Here is a 15,303-nt window from a genome sequence, read left to right as displayed (position 1 = left end):
GCTCATTTGGAAGTGGGTCTCAGTCTGGATGAACTTGGTGCTGAGGGAGTCACTCACGGTTGCCCTGGCCTCCACCTGTTCTAAATGGTCTGAGGTCTGAGTTCCCAAGAGCTTAGATTCCCCTGGCCAAGCTTCTCTTTACTTCAGTTACCAGTCTCAGCCCCGTCAAACATGTCATTATTTTGCCAGCCTTTTAGTAGGCTTGTAGATTTGAAAATTCCCACTGCTTCTCTCCAGGCATTCATTCAATTCTAATATAAGAACATTGAGAGCAGGGGACTCGCTGGTCTCTGCACATCAGTCACAGCTACTGAAACATTTTTGTTTGGAGATATGAACGACCCCCAATCTATTCCATCAGTTTCCCATAGCTTTCCCCTTTCTCACTTGTATTGACCAAGTATCTCTTTGTTTTCTTGATTTTGATGCTTTGACGTTTGAGGCCTTGCTGACACTGAAGGGACTGCTGCTCCCAGGCTTAGCCAATTCCTAGAGGTAGTAAACAGCTCTCCTGGGAGGGTGCCTTTTGCACGCAAACCAACCAATCCACATCTCCAACCACCACCTTGATGGACACTCCCACTCCTGGCTGCTATCCATCTGACCTGATCACCCCAGGTCCAGTGAATTAGTCAGGGTTTTACAGAAACAGAACCAATGGTGTGTGTGCGTGTGTGTGTGTGTGTGTGTGTGTGTGTGTGTGTGTGTTTATGTATGGAGAGAGGGAGAGAGTTTATTGTAAGGAATTGGCTCTTAAAATCTGCAGGGCAGGCTGGCAGGCTGGAAACTCAGGGAAGAGTTGCAGTTTGAGTACAAAGACAGACTTCTGGCAGAATTACTTCTTGCTCAGCGGAGACCAGTCTTTGTTCTAGTCAGGTCTTCAACTGATTCGATGAGGCCCACACACATTAGGGAGGGCAATCTGCTTTACTCAAAGTCCACTGATGTAAATGTTAATCTCATCCAAAAAAACACTGTCACAGAAACATTGGGATAATGTTTGCCCAAATATCTGGGTACTATAGCTCAGCCAAGTTGATACATAAAGCCAACTATCATAGCCAAGTAGCAGGTAACTGGTGACAGCCCTTAAACCCTGGAGCCTGCTGAAGTTATTCAAAATAGCCATTCTAAGCCTGCTTACTCTGATTCACTCATTCCATCCCACAGAAAAACACAATAAAGGCTCTTCCGCATGTTTTCCCTCTCTCCTTCTGCCTCTGATCGACCCTGGTGCTTCTCCATGTGGTCCCACAGAGTGGCATGCTGTGTCTCCTGTTTCTGGGGACCTGTGAATATACCAAACTTCCTCCTCCATCACACTCACTTCCATGTCTATGTGTCTCAGCATATATGATTAGAACACACCCTGTGTACCCTTAAAACATCCCTAAATAAGGTACTCTTGGTATTTCTCCTTCAGTAGAAATTTTATTCCTGGAAAACCATCTCAGATTCTGGAATTTAAAACCCTCAGCATTCCTATCATAGGTTGAATGGCCTTCTCCTGCAATGTGCTAGCTTTTGCCTCAGATCTTCATATTTGCAGGCTGGCAGCATAGTAGTATCTGGTACCCCAAGTATAAGAGCAAAACCAACCACTGTGTGCTTCTCCTCGTCCAAGAAGAGTTACACTCTGAGGCCTAACCATACTCCTATTGAATCCTGAAGCTATGCTGAAGTCTCCATCCCCTCCACCTTTCAAATACAATCAAATCATTCTCCAGTGCCCTAGCTTTTCTGTAAGAAAGAGCTCTGTGGAGGTAGTATTCAGGTTTCATCCTCATTGCTTCGAGTCCAAAGCTTATGGTTTTAATTACCAATGGGTTGGCAGGACAATGTTGGTTGGTACACTTGAACTGGCCAGTCTGCTCATAAGCCCTCCTAAGAAGACACATCAAACCTAATTAGATAACAATATCTTTTTCCAGTAAGGATTCTGAACTATTGTCCACTTTTTTTCAAGCTACTGCCTCCAATTCCAAATCTAGATGTTGATTCTGGTTCCCAGGTGGTGATATATTTGGACTTTATCATACTGAACTCAACCTACTGACTGAAAATTATGCCTCCCTCCATCCTCCCCTTCTCAGGGGAGAGGCTCCCTCAGTCCGAACCCAGGTCAACTTTGGTCAACTTTGGGAACGACTCTGGGTACTAAATACTTGGAGAGCTCCTATTAAATAACCTCCACTTTTCTCCCTTCTCCCTTCTATTCTGGGTATCCATCCATCCTTCTATCCACTAATTCACTCACCCATTCAAAATTTTTAAGAATTACTATACGCCGGAAGCTATGTTAGACTCTTGGACTAAGACAAGGTCTACATCTTCAAGTCTACAGTGTAGTGGTAGGGAACAACTTTTAGAAAAAGAAAAATCGCATAAAAGGTGGTGTATGCTATAATAAGAAGTATGAACAGCTCACTGTGGGAGGCTGCTGGTGACTAGCTGCTTTCCTGCCCACCTCCTTCATCCCTCCAACTCCTCTCTGACCCTCTGCGTTATCCTCCACCAATACAGTCGTCAGCTCCCGAGCCTGCTGTTTGTATCACCACTGACATGCCTTCTTCTATTCACCCATCTTTTCTCTCTTTTCCTTGCCTGTGAAATGAGATCCCACAAGAGACATATTAAAACGTGGTAGTCATCGCATGGACAGGGCTTTAAAGCAGATTTCAAGTGGCTGAGTCTCAGTGTGGAAAATTTGTGTCAGGATAACGAGTTGTCTGTGTACAGATACTCTCTGCTGTAGAAGAGCAGATGAAGTGAAATGCCTGCTGTAATTGCTCCCTTTGGGGAAATATATGGGAGACAGGACAAAGTGATATTACTACTCAATTGGCCCTGCACCATGAATTTTAAAATGGTAATGTGAAAATACCAAAGACAGATACATGGTACACTCCCACACACATACAAAAAGAGACTTGGACCAAACTGCTGGAAACCGTAATAAAAAGCAAGTACATTTGCCTACATCACTAGAGCCATATAATATGAATGATCAGGCATGTGTCAGAGTCCCTGGCCAAACCAGGCAGGGTCAGAGCCCTTCACCTTGGAATGCACTAGTGTTTGGTGGCTGCCTGACCCTCCCTCAGAGAGATGGAGGCAAGCTGTCCAAGAGGGCTGATTAGAAATTCGTTCATTTATTAATTCATTTATTTATTCAGCAGTTATTCATGAAGTACCTACCATATGCCAGGTACTCTACTAGGCTGAAGATACAATCCTGAACCTGAAGGATGCGATCTGTGCCCCCTTGGAGCTTATATTCTAGAAGCCACTAAGAATAGCTAGAAGCAGTCAAAGCTAGAGGACAGTAGGATGTGATTGTAGTAGTTCTAACGTTTAACTTTCATAAGCCAGGTACTAAGCAGTTTACTTGCATTCATTCTTTTAATACTCCTCACCATCTTAAGTTTAAGGTTATTATCCTCACCTCTTTTATTTTTATTATATTTATTATCCTCATCTTACAGAGGAGGAAACAGAAGTTCAGAGGAGTTAAGCAACTCGCCCCAGTTCGTATCGTTAGTAAGCGGCTTTCTCTGCCACAGTCTGCTTAGCCACTATGCCCTATGGGACTCCAAAACAAGAAAGCTGAACCAATGGGCTAGCGAGGGGACAGCACTCTGTTGCTCATTTTCCTTGAGTTAGACTTCAAGTCTCCTTTTCCCGTCATGGACTTGCCTTGACCCTCAGGGCTAACCTCCTGCTGCATTTCCACCCATGAGCCCTGTCTCCTGTCTGCACCACCCTCAGGTAAGGCGCTCCACCACTCTGGGGAAATGCATTGCCTCGGGTAGTGAAGGCCCAGGAATCACACCTTGCAACTCCGCAGGTTCACCAGGCCCTTGGACAGGACAAGAACACAGAGCATACTATGGTGTCCATATATAATACTCCTACAGATAGATATACTATCGGATGCATCTGAGGCTCCAGGGAAAACAAAGCCTTGATCTTTGATTTTTCTTTTCTGCTATGATCTAAACCAATAATGCAGTTGAAGATAATATAGAGCTGTATCAGGAAATCCTTTTTCACTTTGTGCTGAGCTTGGCTAATGGAGAGGTAACGTAGCAACTGATTTTTTCTTTCTCTGCCTTTGTTAGCAACTAAAACCAGAATAACTTATTTTTTTCCTCCTGGCTTCATTTAGGGATTTAAAAACCTTTTGTTCTGGTTCTCTGCAAAATTCTATTGTATCTTTGAGGAGAACGTCTCCTTCCTGCTTTATAATCTTCTGCTATCTGTAGGAAGGAACATGGAATAAACTTCTAGGAGAAAAGCGATCACCTCTGTCACTTGACAGGGACTGAAATGTGAGGTTTTGACAGATGACAAATTGATTGTGATTCAGGGAATTATTTAAGTCATGAAGGACAAACATGAAGGGTAAGAATTTTTCTGTTTACAGGCGTAAGGCTAAAATGAACCCACAAATTGCTCAACAGCCATATTTTCTAGTGTTTTTCAGAACACATCTCTCCTACTCCAGGCATAGAGGGAATGCTTTCCAGAAGTGACATTCTTACCACTTTTTAGTTAATATAGTATTATTCAACAAGATCCGGAGAATGTAAGAGCTAGAAAGAAACTCTGAAATCCCCTAGTCCAAGGAACTCATTGTCCTGTTGGGGAAACTGAGGTCCAGAGAGGAACGCTGCTTGGCAGACGTTAATGGAAGAATGAGATTGCACCCTGGGCCTTGAATCTCCCTCAGTCAATCATGCTCGTGTCTGTTACCTGGGCTGTTTCCATATAATTCCTAGACTTGCGGTAGGAATTCCTAGAATTGCTCCCCAACCAGACCAGCTGTGCCCAGATCTTTGTGTGAGCTGTAAGAAATACTTAAAATAATTTAATTATTAATGATGAAGAGATCCAACAGCTGCTGCACCTGAAGGCTCGTCATTCTCACATCTTTAGTGATACCTCGTTTATCAAACAGCACAATAAGACAATAACTTCACCAAATGAGAGATACTGACATAAAGTATCTAAAAAAACCTGCCTTCTTCTTTTAGAAAAAAAAATGTCAAAATGAAACCCATGTTTTCATCATGTAAAATTACACTTCTCCCTTTAAAACTCTCCTTTTTTCATGATACATAAAATATTGAAAGGGCCCAACTGCAAACTTAACCGTTGGGAATCTACGTATATGTACACACGTATCTCCATAGATTTCTTGAGGACTTCCTGGAATAATTTTGGCTGGAAGCGGATTAGAGAGAGGAAGAAGAAGCTAAGCTTATTTTCCCTCTAAAAATTAATTTAGAAGATAGTTATAACCATACTTGCCTTTTAATTAGGTGTATAAATTTTTAATAAAATTAATAAATAGAAGCCACAGAGCAGCAATACCCTAAAAGTGGTCCATTGTCTAGTACTCCCATAAGGCCATCTGTTAAAAATGGATCCTGTGGTCAAATGAATTTGAAAAATGCAAATAATATAGTCCCTTGAAAATTTACAATCCATATTAGCTTTTTACAGCTCTGAGGTGTCCTGCCGTCAAGATAAATGCATTTTCCAAGCTATTTTAATACAGAGTCTTTTAAATTTTTCATGGAACACACTTTGGAAAATCATGCCACAGATAATACTTTTTAAAAGATCAATAAGAAGTATTTAAAAAAATATGACTACATTGAAAACCGAGAAGTAAGAGCAAGCAAACGAGTCTTCGCTTGTGGTACTGTCAGGTCTAGACTTGTGCTTTAAACAAACACAAAAGCAGGCATAAAACGTGAAGTAACTGTTTCCAGACATTGGATAACAGGCAGTTCAAGAATCTGACTCCTGAGAGAAGAAAAAGTCATTAAGTGAGCCCTTGATGGATGGATGGCCTTTAGCCTGGGGCACTGTCTGGGAGGGGGAGGGGAAGCCCAAGCAGTTTCACTGAGCTGACTGAAGAGCAGAGATCAGAGTAGAGATGCTGAGGCAGCTGGGACTTGTGGGCTAGGGTACCAGGAGCAGGGAGTCACACAGAGAAGGAGCTCGAGAAATCCACCTATTGGTCCTCTTATCTTCGTCCAAATACAATTCTTACACACAGCGCAGCTCAGTGAGACTGGCAGAAAACAGCTATGGGGGTTCTGTGATCTCACAGGAGGTTTTGGACTTCCCACAGAGCACGACCATCCTGAGTGAAGAGACTTTGTTGAACACTGTGGGCTTTACCCTGGCAGCCAGTGGGACCAGGCTCTCCACTAAGGGCTGCGCTAGACCCCATCTAACAAAGCTTAAAAACAAGCCTTCAAGGTATCCCGCTGATCTGGCAGTCAATTATTCCTGCCGTAAAAAAATTCAGCACTCCTTCCTGGAAGAAAAACAACCAGACTCTTAAAAATGCAGCATTTCCAATGTCTAGCATATAATTTAAAAATTACTAGGTAGTTATCTTAAAAAAGCCAAAAAGATGTGGCCCATAACAGGGGGACGTGAGTAGTAGTCAATAGGAACAGACCCAGAGATGACTGAGGGGTTGAAATTAGCAAACAAATGCTTAAAACAGCTCTTCTATTTAGGTTTATAGACTTCAAGGAAGATAGACATAATAAGTGAACAAATGGAAATAAACTGAAAACTCCCATTATGCTTGCAAGTACATATTATTCCTTTCAGCAAAGACTTTTTAAATCATCTAGTTATTAATTATCAATACTTTCTATAGGAAAGTTTTCAGTCTTATATTGAGATTCTGTACTTGAATTTTGCAGATTTTGAGAGTTTAAAAGAACCCCCAGAGCAGTTTAAAAAAATCCTATAAGCTGTGTCTGAAAAACACATAGAAATCATATCTAGACATATTAGAACTTGGCTGTTAATGGCAAGTTATAAATGATTCATTAGCTGGCTAACTATGGGAAGTCAAAAAGAAAGTGAGAAGCAATGAGAGAAAATAGTTCAAAACTAAAATACGAAGCAAGAGCAAGTAGTTGATAAAGATGGTCCGCCATAGAAGAGTTTCATAAAATTTCATCTTCAGTCAAAGCCAGCTCTTCACATTCCAGGAGACATTGGCCTCCCCAGATTTGATCTTTCCAATTCGGCTGCCGGTAAGCATGGCAGAGCTCCAACTTTTGTAGACAAGCTTCTGTTGCAAATCTTATAAGATCCTCTAGATCTTGGGTCAGGAAGGTCAAACAGGTACTGCCAAATGAGTGTGTGTGTGTGTGTGTGTGTGTGTGTGTGTGTGTGTGTATAAAGAGGTGTTGTGTCCTATAGCCTGTAGATTGTCCTTGCAGGAATGAAGTTCCACCTCTACTCCTGAACACAGTGCTATAACAAGGGCAGGGTGGGGGGACTGGGCAGAGCTGTGGTCCATCCTGAAAGGGGTGGTATATGATCACTGATATGGTTTACAATCACTAGCACATGGTAGTAATAAAAAAGTAGGTTGACTTTTTGTTGGTTTTAGTATTTTTAAAATTCTCTATAGGGATTATTTCCACTGCCCCCTCTCTCAAAACGTATCCCACTGCCTGAATAGTTTGCTTGTTACTTTCACAGGCCATCCTGTATTTAATCAGGCATTAAATAGTCAATTGGGGTAGTGCTCTTACACTCTTTGCTCTGCAGCAGACTTCATTAAAGGACTGAGTTTATCTCCAGGGCTTTAACCTGTATTATATGGACCTATTTTTAATTGTCTTCAACAGATAAAATGTTCCCCTGCATAGATTCTAAGAATGATTTTATAGAAAATCTGGTAAATTTAACACGGTTCTATTTATATAGCAACACGTAAATCATTTAAAAATTTATTTCATTTAAATCTCTTAGTGCTTTTCTATCCTTATACACACAGATGGATATTATTATTTTCCTTTGACACATGTTGAAACTAAGGCCCAGAAAGTGATTGTCTAAAGTACCAAAGTTCCTTAATGACAGTGAGGGGACTAGACTCCAGCCTCTTATTACCCACCTCTTTTCTTTTTACTGAATTATACTACATCACTTATATGTCTATTCAAGTTAATTACCCCTTTTAATAAGAGACTATCAAGAAAAGTATTTTGGGGGATATATGTATATGTATAGCTGATTCACTTTGTTATGAAGCAGAAACTAACACACCATTGTAAAGCAATTATACTCCAATAAAGAGACTTTAAAAAAAAAGTATTTTGTAAATTTAGATTTTTATCTTTAACATTCCCATTTAACCAGTAGGAAAGCCAGAGCTCAGGGATGTTAACCAGCTTGCAGGAGATAGATGGTTCGTTGACAGGACAGGGAGTAGAATACAGGTCCTCTATTTTGTTCATTGCACCACGGCCAACCTGGGCTCTGGGCTTTTGCAGGATCACTGGTTTCCATACGTCCTAGGAAAGAGAATTTTACATCCAGGAATAACAGCGTCATAACAAACATTATATAAGATAATTAGATCTCCTGGTGTCTTTGCTGCTTTAAATATCTTAGATCAAGCTGCAGTTAAATGCCCTAAGGCAGGGAGTTAAGCTCTATACCAAGACAAAGGTCTAACAACTGAGACTGGGAGTGTGTCTTGTACGGATGAAAGACTGGCCCACCATGAATGGCTCGCCTTGTGGCGGGAATGCAAAGGTAGGAGGAAGTGATCTGGAGGAAAGTCTTCTCTCCCTGGGCCAGAAGGATGGTGAAAAAAGGAAGGTACACAGGGCACAAAGACAGTTGGGGGTAGTGGGCAGACCCATGTGTCCTGACTTCTCAGCTCTGGGCTTCAGCCTGCAGAGAGGAGATGTATTAGTTAAGCTCTGGTGAAGCCTGAGAGCAGAGCAAACATTGTCCATTCCCATTTCAGACTCTGGAAAGAGATCCCCTGGTGGGCTGAATTCCACATACCGACCGTGTCAAAATAAATTTGGCGATGGGTGGCGCTCGGGCGCTTGGGGCTAGCTGGGCGAGGGGCGAGGGGCGGGGGACAGGGGCATGGGGTGGGGCGGGCCGTTAAGTCGCTCTCCCTGCTGGGAAGTGTAGTTTCTCCCTCCGGGTTTTTCTCGGGTGGGGAAGTTCTGGGCTACCTCCGCGTGGCTACCTCCGCGTGGCTACCTCCGCGTAGCTACCCCGCACGCCCTCCCCACCTCGGTCACGGCTCTCCGCGACCGGTCTGCGCATGACAGGCTGAGGTTCCTTCGGCCAGTTTCCCGGGACTTCGAGAGGGGACGGGGCGGGGGTGGGGACCTGGGGCACTGGCGGCTGCCGTTTCGGTCGCTGACAGCCAGCCCTACAGCCCCAGTCCTTACAACACGCTCGGCCTCCCCGCTTTTCAGAGCACCCCCTCCCAGGATAAGACACCGAATCGGGCCGGAGGGGCAGATCCCCCGACCACATTTTTCCCCTCCTCTTCAGCGCCTTCCCCTTCCCATCCCTGAGCCCGGCCTTCCTGGGTTTCCAGCCGGCCCCTCACCCTCAAAGCAGACGCGGGATTGGAGGAGGGAGTTTGGCCAGGGATGGGACTTAACAAACTCCTTGGGGACCTTGATTCCCAGGGAAGAATGGCACTGATCCAGTACGGATTGGGGACCCAGTCAAGCAGCCCAGAAAAAGGGAGATTATACAAATAGATGTAAAGACCCACTTAACAACATGTGTGAACCTATATACAAGACTGGGACAGGATATGAGGTGCGAAGAATCCAGTTTCAACTTATTAGAAAAAGATGCCATCTCAATCTTGGTTTGTGTTTATTATCCGCTGACCCTGTGGGTGAAGATATCCTTGACCATTACTCCATCTGAATATGTTCCAGCTCATCCGATGTTACATCACCAGGTTGAAAGGTATGGAGAGCACCACAAGGATTTGGAGAAGAGTCCTAATAGTTATTAAAATTCTGGACTAGATATACTAGGAAATGTAGATGGACTATAAAGCACTTGCCCAACAAACTGCTCACGAAGTTTTAGGTTACTATCAAGAAACATCAGGCTGGGGCTTCCCTGGTGGCGCAGTGGTTGAGGGTCCGCCTGCCGATGCAGGGGACACGGGTTCGTGCCCCGGTCCGGGAGGATCTCACATGCCGCGGAGCGGCTGGGCCCGTGAGCCATGGCCGCTGAGCCTGCGCGTCCGGAGCCTGTGCTCCGCAAAGGGAGAGGCCACAGCAGTGAGAGGCCCGCGTACGGTAAAAAACAAAAAAAGAGAAAGAAACATCAGGCTGGAAAGTGGTTAAGACTTCACTAACTTATTTGTGCATTTTTATTCCCCTTTGAGAAAAAGACAACTGTTTCCAGCAAGGCTTCTGAAAAATTCCGTGGAAATCTATATCGTGTTGAAGGAATAATTCTGGAGTAAACATCTAAACTATCTGATTTCCTCTACAAACCTGAAAACAGAATTACATGGGACAAATCATTGAAAAGTGTACAACATGGTACAAAAAATTGATTTGGACACATTCATGTGTTATACAATTACACAAAGTTTTGCCGTGGGGCTCAATATCCCCCCGAGATTTTATCGACTTAGTGTATTTGAAGCACTACAAAGGGAATATGGATATTATCAGTTCTTCTAGTGTGTATTTCCCAGCATATCCTCCAGCTTCAAATTATATTCGTGGTTGTAACCATGCTTGTGGCTATATGTGTTCACCTCTGCCAGAGAACCCAGCGTATTCCAAACTAGTGATGTTTGTCCAGAAAGAAATGAGAGGAAAATTGGCCCCGTCAATAATTTAAGCAACCATGTCTTCCAATTTAGTAAGCTTCATCCTCAATGTAAAAGATGGAATAAAGGCAAACAAAATTCCCAGGACGTGGATGTCATCATAATGGGCATTCATCATTCCTAAAGAAGAAATGAGGCCATTGAAAATCATGTGTGACAGTTACTGCCTTTTACTTATAAGTCAATATGCATAAATACTGTTACACTATTCTAAACAGTATTCTTGAACAAACTACTGAAGGTACTTTGTGAAAATGAGAGCTCATAGTTGTACAAGAGAAGCATTATAGTTTTTAATCTCGAAAAAATAAATAAATTTGGCAACACAATTAGATAGAGAAAGGCCATGATATTTAGTTTCTCTAAGCAGCTCTAAATCCTTATTTAGAATATACCACATTATTTCTATTTAAATACTAAGCACTTTTAGATGATCTGAAGAAACCCATGAGGCCAGGGGCTCCTATAGATGTAGACCTGCATTACGTCCTAGAAGGAAATCTCAAGAATGGCTGATTTTTTGAGGCAGATGACTTGCCCCAGGGCCATATAGCAAGGGGAGGGGAAACTCCACAGTAAAAGTTGGACTGAACTGCTTGTTTCAGGGGGCCAGAGAGAGGGCATAGAGACTCAGAAGCGTCTAAAATGTGAGTAAGAGCTAAGATAATGTAGGGGCAGCCAGGGAGCGTCACTAGATTAACCAAGCTCAGAGAGAAACCAAGCCCAGAGAGAAATACCGGTTGATGGTAGATATTAGCTGCAATCAGTGACAAAGACAATGCCTCAGAAACCAGAGGAAGCAGCAGATGGTGCAAGGAAACCATGTGGACCTGCTGATTCTCCTGCCTTCCTCCATATCAAGATGTCACATAATCCCTTTTTCTCCACTCACACAAGCACCTCAAACTCCCAATCTTTTTTTAGTTAGACATATTCTTTTTTTTTTTAAACTGAGGTATAGCTGATTTGCAATATTATGTAAGTTTTAGGTATACAGCATAGTGATTCACAAGCAGATAATCTTAGAGAAACAGAAGCAAGGGAAAGGCAGGTAGTGTATTTTGCCTTAAAGTAGAACGTTATCTCTAGGAACTGTTTAAATCATGGCATCCAATTAGAATTTTTTTTTTTAATTTTGAAATTATCTCAAACTTACGGAAGAGCTGCAAGTATCATACAAAAACTTTTCCCCCTCTGAACTATTTGAGAATATGTTGCTGACATCATACTTTTTTAATCTCCCCACCAATATTTCCAAAACACAAGAAAATTCTTCCCCATGAACACAGCACAACCATTAAAATCAGGAAATTCACATTCATAAGTTGCCACCATTTCCTCCTCAGGCTCGATTCAAATTTCACCAATTGTTACAATAATGTCCTTTATCCTTTATAGCAAAAGGATACAGTTCGGAATCACACAATGCATGTCTCTTTAATTATTTCTATTTGAAACACTTTCGTGGCCTTGAAGTTTTGAAGATTACTGCTTAGTTATTTGGTAGAATATCCCTCAATTTATGTTTCCTGATGTTTCCTCACAACTAGATCTAGTTTTTTCATCTCTGGCAGGAATATCACAGGAGTGGTGCTGTGTTCTTCTCATTGCGTATGATCTTCAATGTGTTCCATTACTGTTGATGTGCACTTTGATCACTCAGTTAGAGTCTGCCAGACTTACCCACTGTAAAGCTGATCTTTTCCCCTTTGTAATTAACAGGCATTTCAAGGTACCTTGAAATTATGTAAATATCCTCTTCTTCCTCACACTTTCAGTTTATTCATTTATTGACTCATAGTCAACATGTATATAATGTGGCTTATAGTCTTTTACTATCATTGCTTATTTTGATGCTCTGTGTCCTTCTGATGTGTCCACATCATTCTTTGAGCACTTCCTTAGCTTTCTAGCACAACCAGATGCTCTAAGCTCTAACACTTACCCTGCTTGGACCCACCAATTTTTATTCAGGATCGAAATGGTCAGGAGAGGAAGAGAAGGAAAGGACAAGCTGGCAACTTCCAAGTTCAAGCAGACAAGCTAATTTCTATCCTCATTATCTCCCTATCCAACGTGTGGGATTTAAAAGGAGACAAAATCAACTGCTTACCCTCTGCTAATGGGAATGGGAATGTGAAGAAATTTAAAACCTTGCTACCTGTATCTTATAAGCGAGACCTGTGTTCACAGCTCCCTGAGACTGTCAGTTCTTGGTTGGTTACTTACGTTACACCTTTTGTTCCCTCTTCTGTAGTGTTTAGCAACAGATCTTTGAAGCAGAGCAGTAACATGAACCTGTTTTACAATCTTCAATAATGGAAGAACTGGTGACATGGTAATACTTTTCTAATGTCAGTTGGAGAGATGGCCACAAAAAGGAAGGTAGAACGGAGGAGTCACCGAAAAGATAAACAAGACCCAAACTCTGAAGTTTGTTTAGGCAAAAACAAATGATGGAGAAAACCAAGACTTGTCCAGAACCAAAAGGAGACCTGGGCTTAAGAAGCTTGAGAACCAGGGGACAGTGTGGCTTCCAATAGCAGCTTGTCACCACTTCTCCACTATTTCCTAGAGATTATGAACCAGGGGGCAACACTTAGTATTTCTGTACTCTCAAAGGAGCTGCTTTTTAAAATGAAAATACACCCTAGGAATAATAAAATTTTAACAATATTTCTTCTCTAGAGAATGGCATTTTGAAAGATATTCATTATCTAAGGTTTTACATTTCTGATATGTTGGAATTTTTACTATGTATTATTTTGTAATCAGAAAAATTGCAGACATGTAAGAAATAGAAAGAATAAAATAATGGATGAGGAACTAGGTAGTTTCATTAAAATATTGCATTCAGTTTTTTCCTTTTTTCTGAAGTATAATGTTATGCTTAGTAAAATGTGTAAATCTTAGGTGTAGAACTGGGGAATTTTTGCATGTGTATACTTTCCAGCAACCACCATCTAGATCAAGATAGAGAATATTTCTATCACCTAAGAGAATTTCTTCCTACCTCTTCCCAGCCAATCCACCAACCCAGGTCACCACCACTTTGACTTGTATCACATAGATTAGGGTCAGGAAGCAGCCTTCAGCTCTGACTTGACCACTAATGTATAGTGCCAATCTATACAAGTCCCTCTTCCTCTGTGTGTCCCAGGAAATAGACTAAATGACCTTTATGGATCCTTTCAGTTCTACTATTCCAGGAAAGAAATGATAAGTAACGTCTTTTCCCCCAAGGGTCCTTAGTAAATGAGCAGTAAAAAGCATCTCCCAACTTCCAGACCTAACTCCGTCTACTAAGCCAGAGGGCTTCTGTATAAATTAGTTCCTAAAGTTGAATCAAGTAGAGTTATTTAAAAGAGAAGGTGATATTGAATTCTGAAATATTAGATTAATGCTTCTTTTTTTTTTTTTTTTTTTTTTTTACTATTTACTACACACCGAACATCACTTTGGCAGGCAATCAGCTCAGCTGAGGAGACAATGATGGTCACAGCAGTTCCTGCTCCTTGGTCTAGTGAAGGAATGAAAACACAGCCCAATCTCATTTAGTGTGGAATCTAAAAAAACTGAACTCATAGATACAGAGAATAGATTGGCTGCCAGAAGCTGGGGGTGGGGGTGGGCAAAGGGGTGAAGGTGGTTAAAATTTCCAGTTATAAGATAAATGAATCCTGGGATTGTGTACAGCATGGTGGCTGTAATTAATAATACTGTATTGCATATTGAAAGTTGCTAAGAGAGGAGATCTTAAAAGTTCTCATCACAAGGAAAAAATTTGTAACTATGGGAGGTGATGGACGTTAACTAGACTTATCAGGGCAATCATTTCACAATATATACATGTATCATGTCATTATGTCGTACACCTTAAACAAATACAATATTATATGTCAATTACATCTCAATAAGACTCGAAGAAGGAAAAAAAAGAAACACAAGTCTAAGTGACTGTAATGGAAGGAAGAATTTCTCGGGGCCTCAAGAGAGAAACCAAATTCTAAGAAGGGAGAAAACTCACTTTCAGCTGGGTGAAACAGGTCATGAGAACACCTTTATGGAGGGGGTTGACCAGAAAGCTGGATGAGAACAGGCTTTATGGAGGGGGTTGACCAGAAAGCTGGACCTTGAATGAAGAGCAGCAGTTGGATACACAGAAATTTTGTTCTAAAAATGTCCAAATCTCACAGAAGATGATAGGCTCCATTCTCCAGAGCATTCACAGTGTATTCTTTTTTCATCAAGATTAATGGTTTTGTGCTGAGGTCTTCATAGATTTTACCTGATTTATATCTGCAAATAAACAAGTCCTCATTAGGGAAACTATATTTGTGTAACAGACTGATATCAACAGATCCTTCATATGTCATATCAACAAATCAAGATTTATAAAGAAAATCATGTGTCCAGAGACCCTTCAAATCAGTGATTCCACTCACAATCCTCTAGGCTATGTTCTGTCCACCTGGAGGGCTCTAAGGTTTTCTGGTTGGGCTGGACAGTAGATGGCTTTCACCAATGCCAAGGAGTCCCTCATCTCCTGGAGGAAAATAGTTCATCATAAATGCGGTCTCTTCCTTGTATTGCTGGTGTGAGATCTTCCTTCATGATTTGACATTTGTGTT

The 15,303-nt window shown here is 41.7% G+C and overlaps 1 pseudogene across 1 annotated transcript; it reads left to right on the top strand.

Annotated features, from left to right (window-relative positions):
• The first annotated feature begins 9,866 nt into the window (after positions 1 to 9,866).
• Positions 9,867 to 10,807, top strand: LOC307186357 (stAR-related lipid transfer protein 6-like; annotated as a pseudogene). The gene is made up of 2 exons: positions 9,867 to 9,953; positions 10,217 to 10,807. The product of its transcript is annotated as an stAR-related lipid transfer protein 6-like (transcript).
• Positions 10,808 to 15,303: the final 4,496 nt, after the last annotated feature.

Source organism: Stenella coeruleoalba, assembly GCF_951394435.1.
Source record: "Stenella coeruleoalba genome assembly, chromosome: 5".
Taxonomy (NCBI): Eukaryota; Metazoa; Chordata; class Mammalia; order Artiodactyla; family Delphinidae; genus Stenella; species Stenella coeruleoalba.
This window is presented reverse-complemented; position numbering and strand designations above follow the sequence as displayed.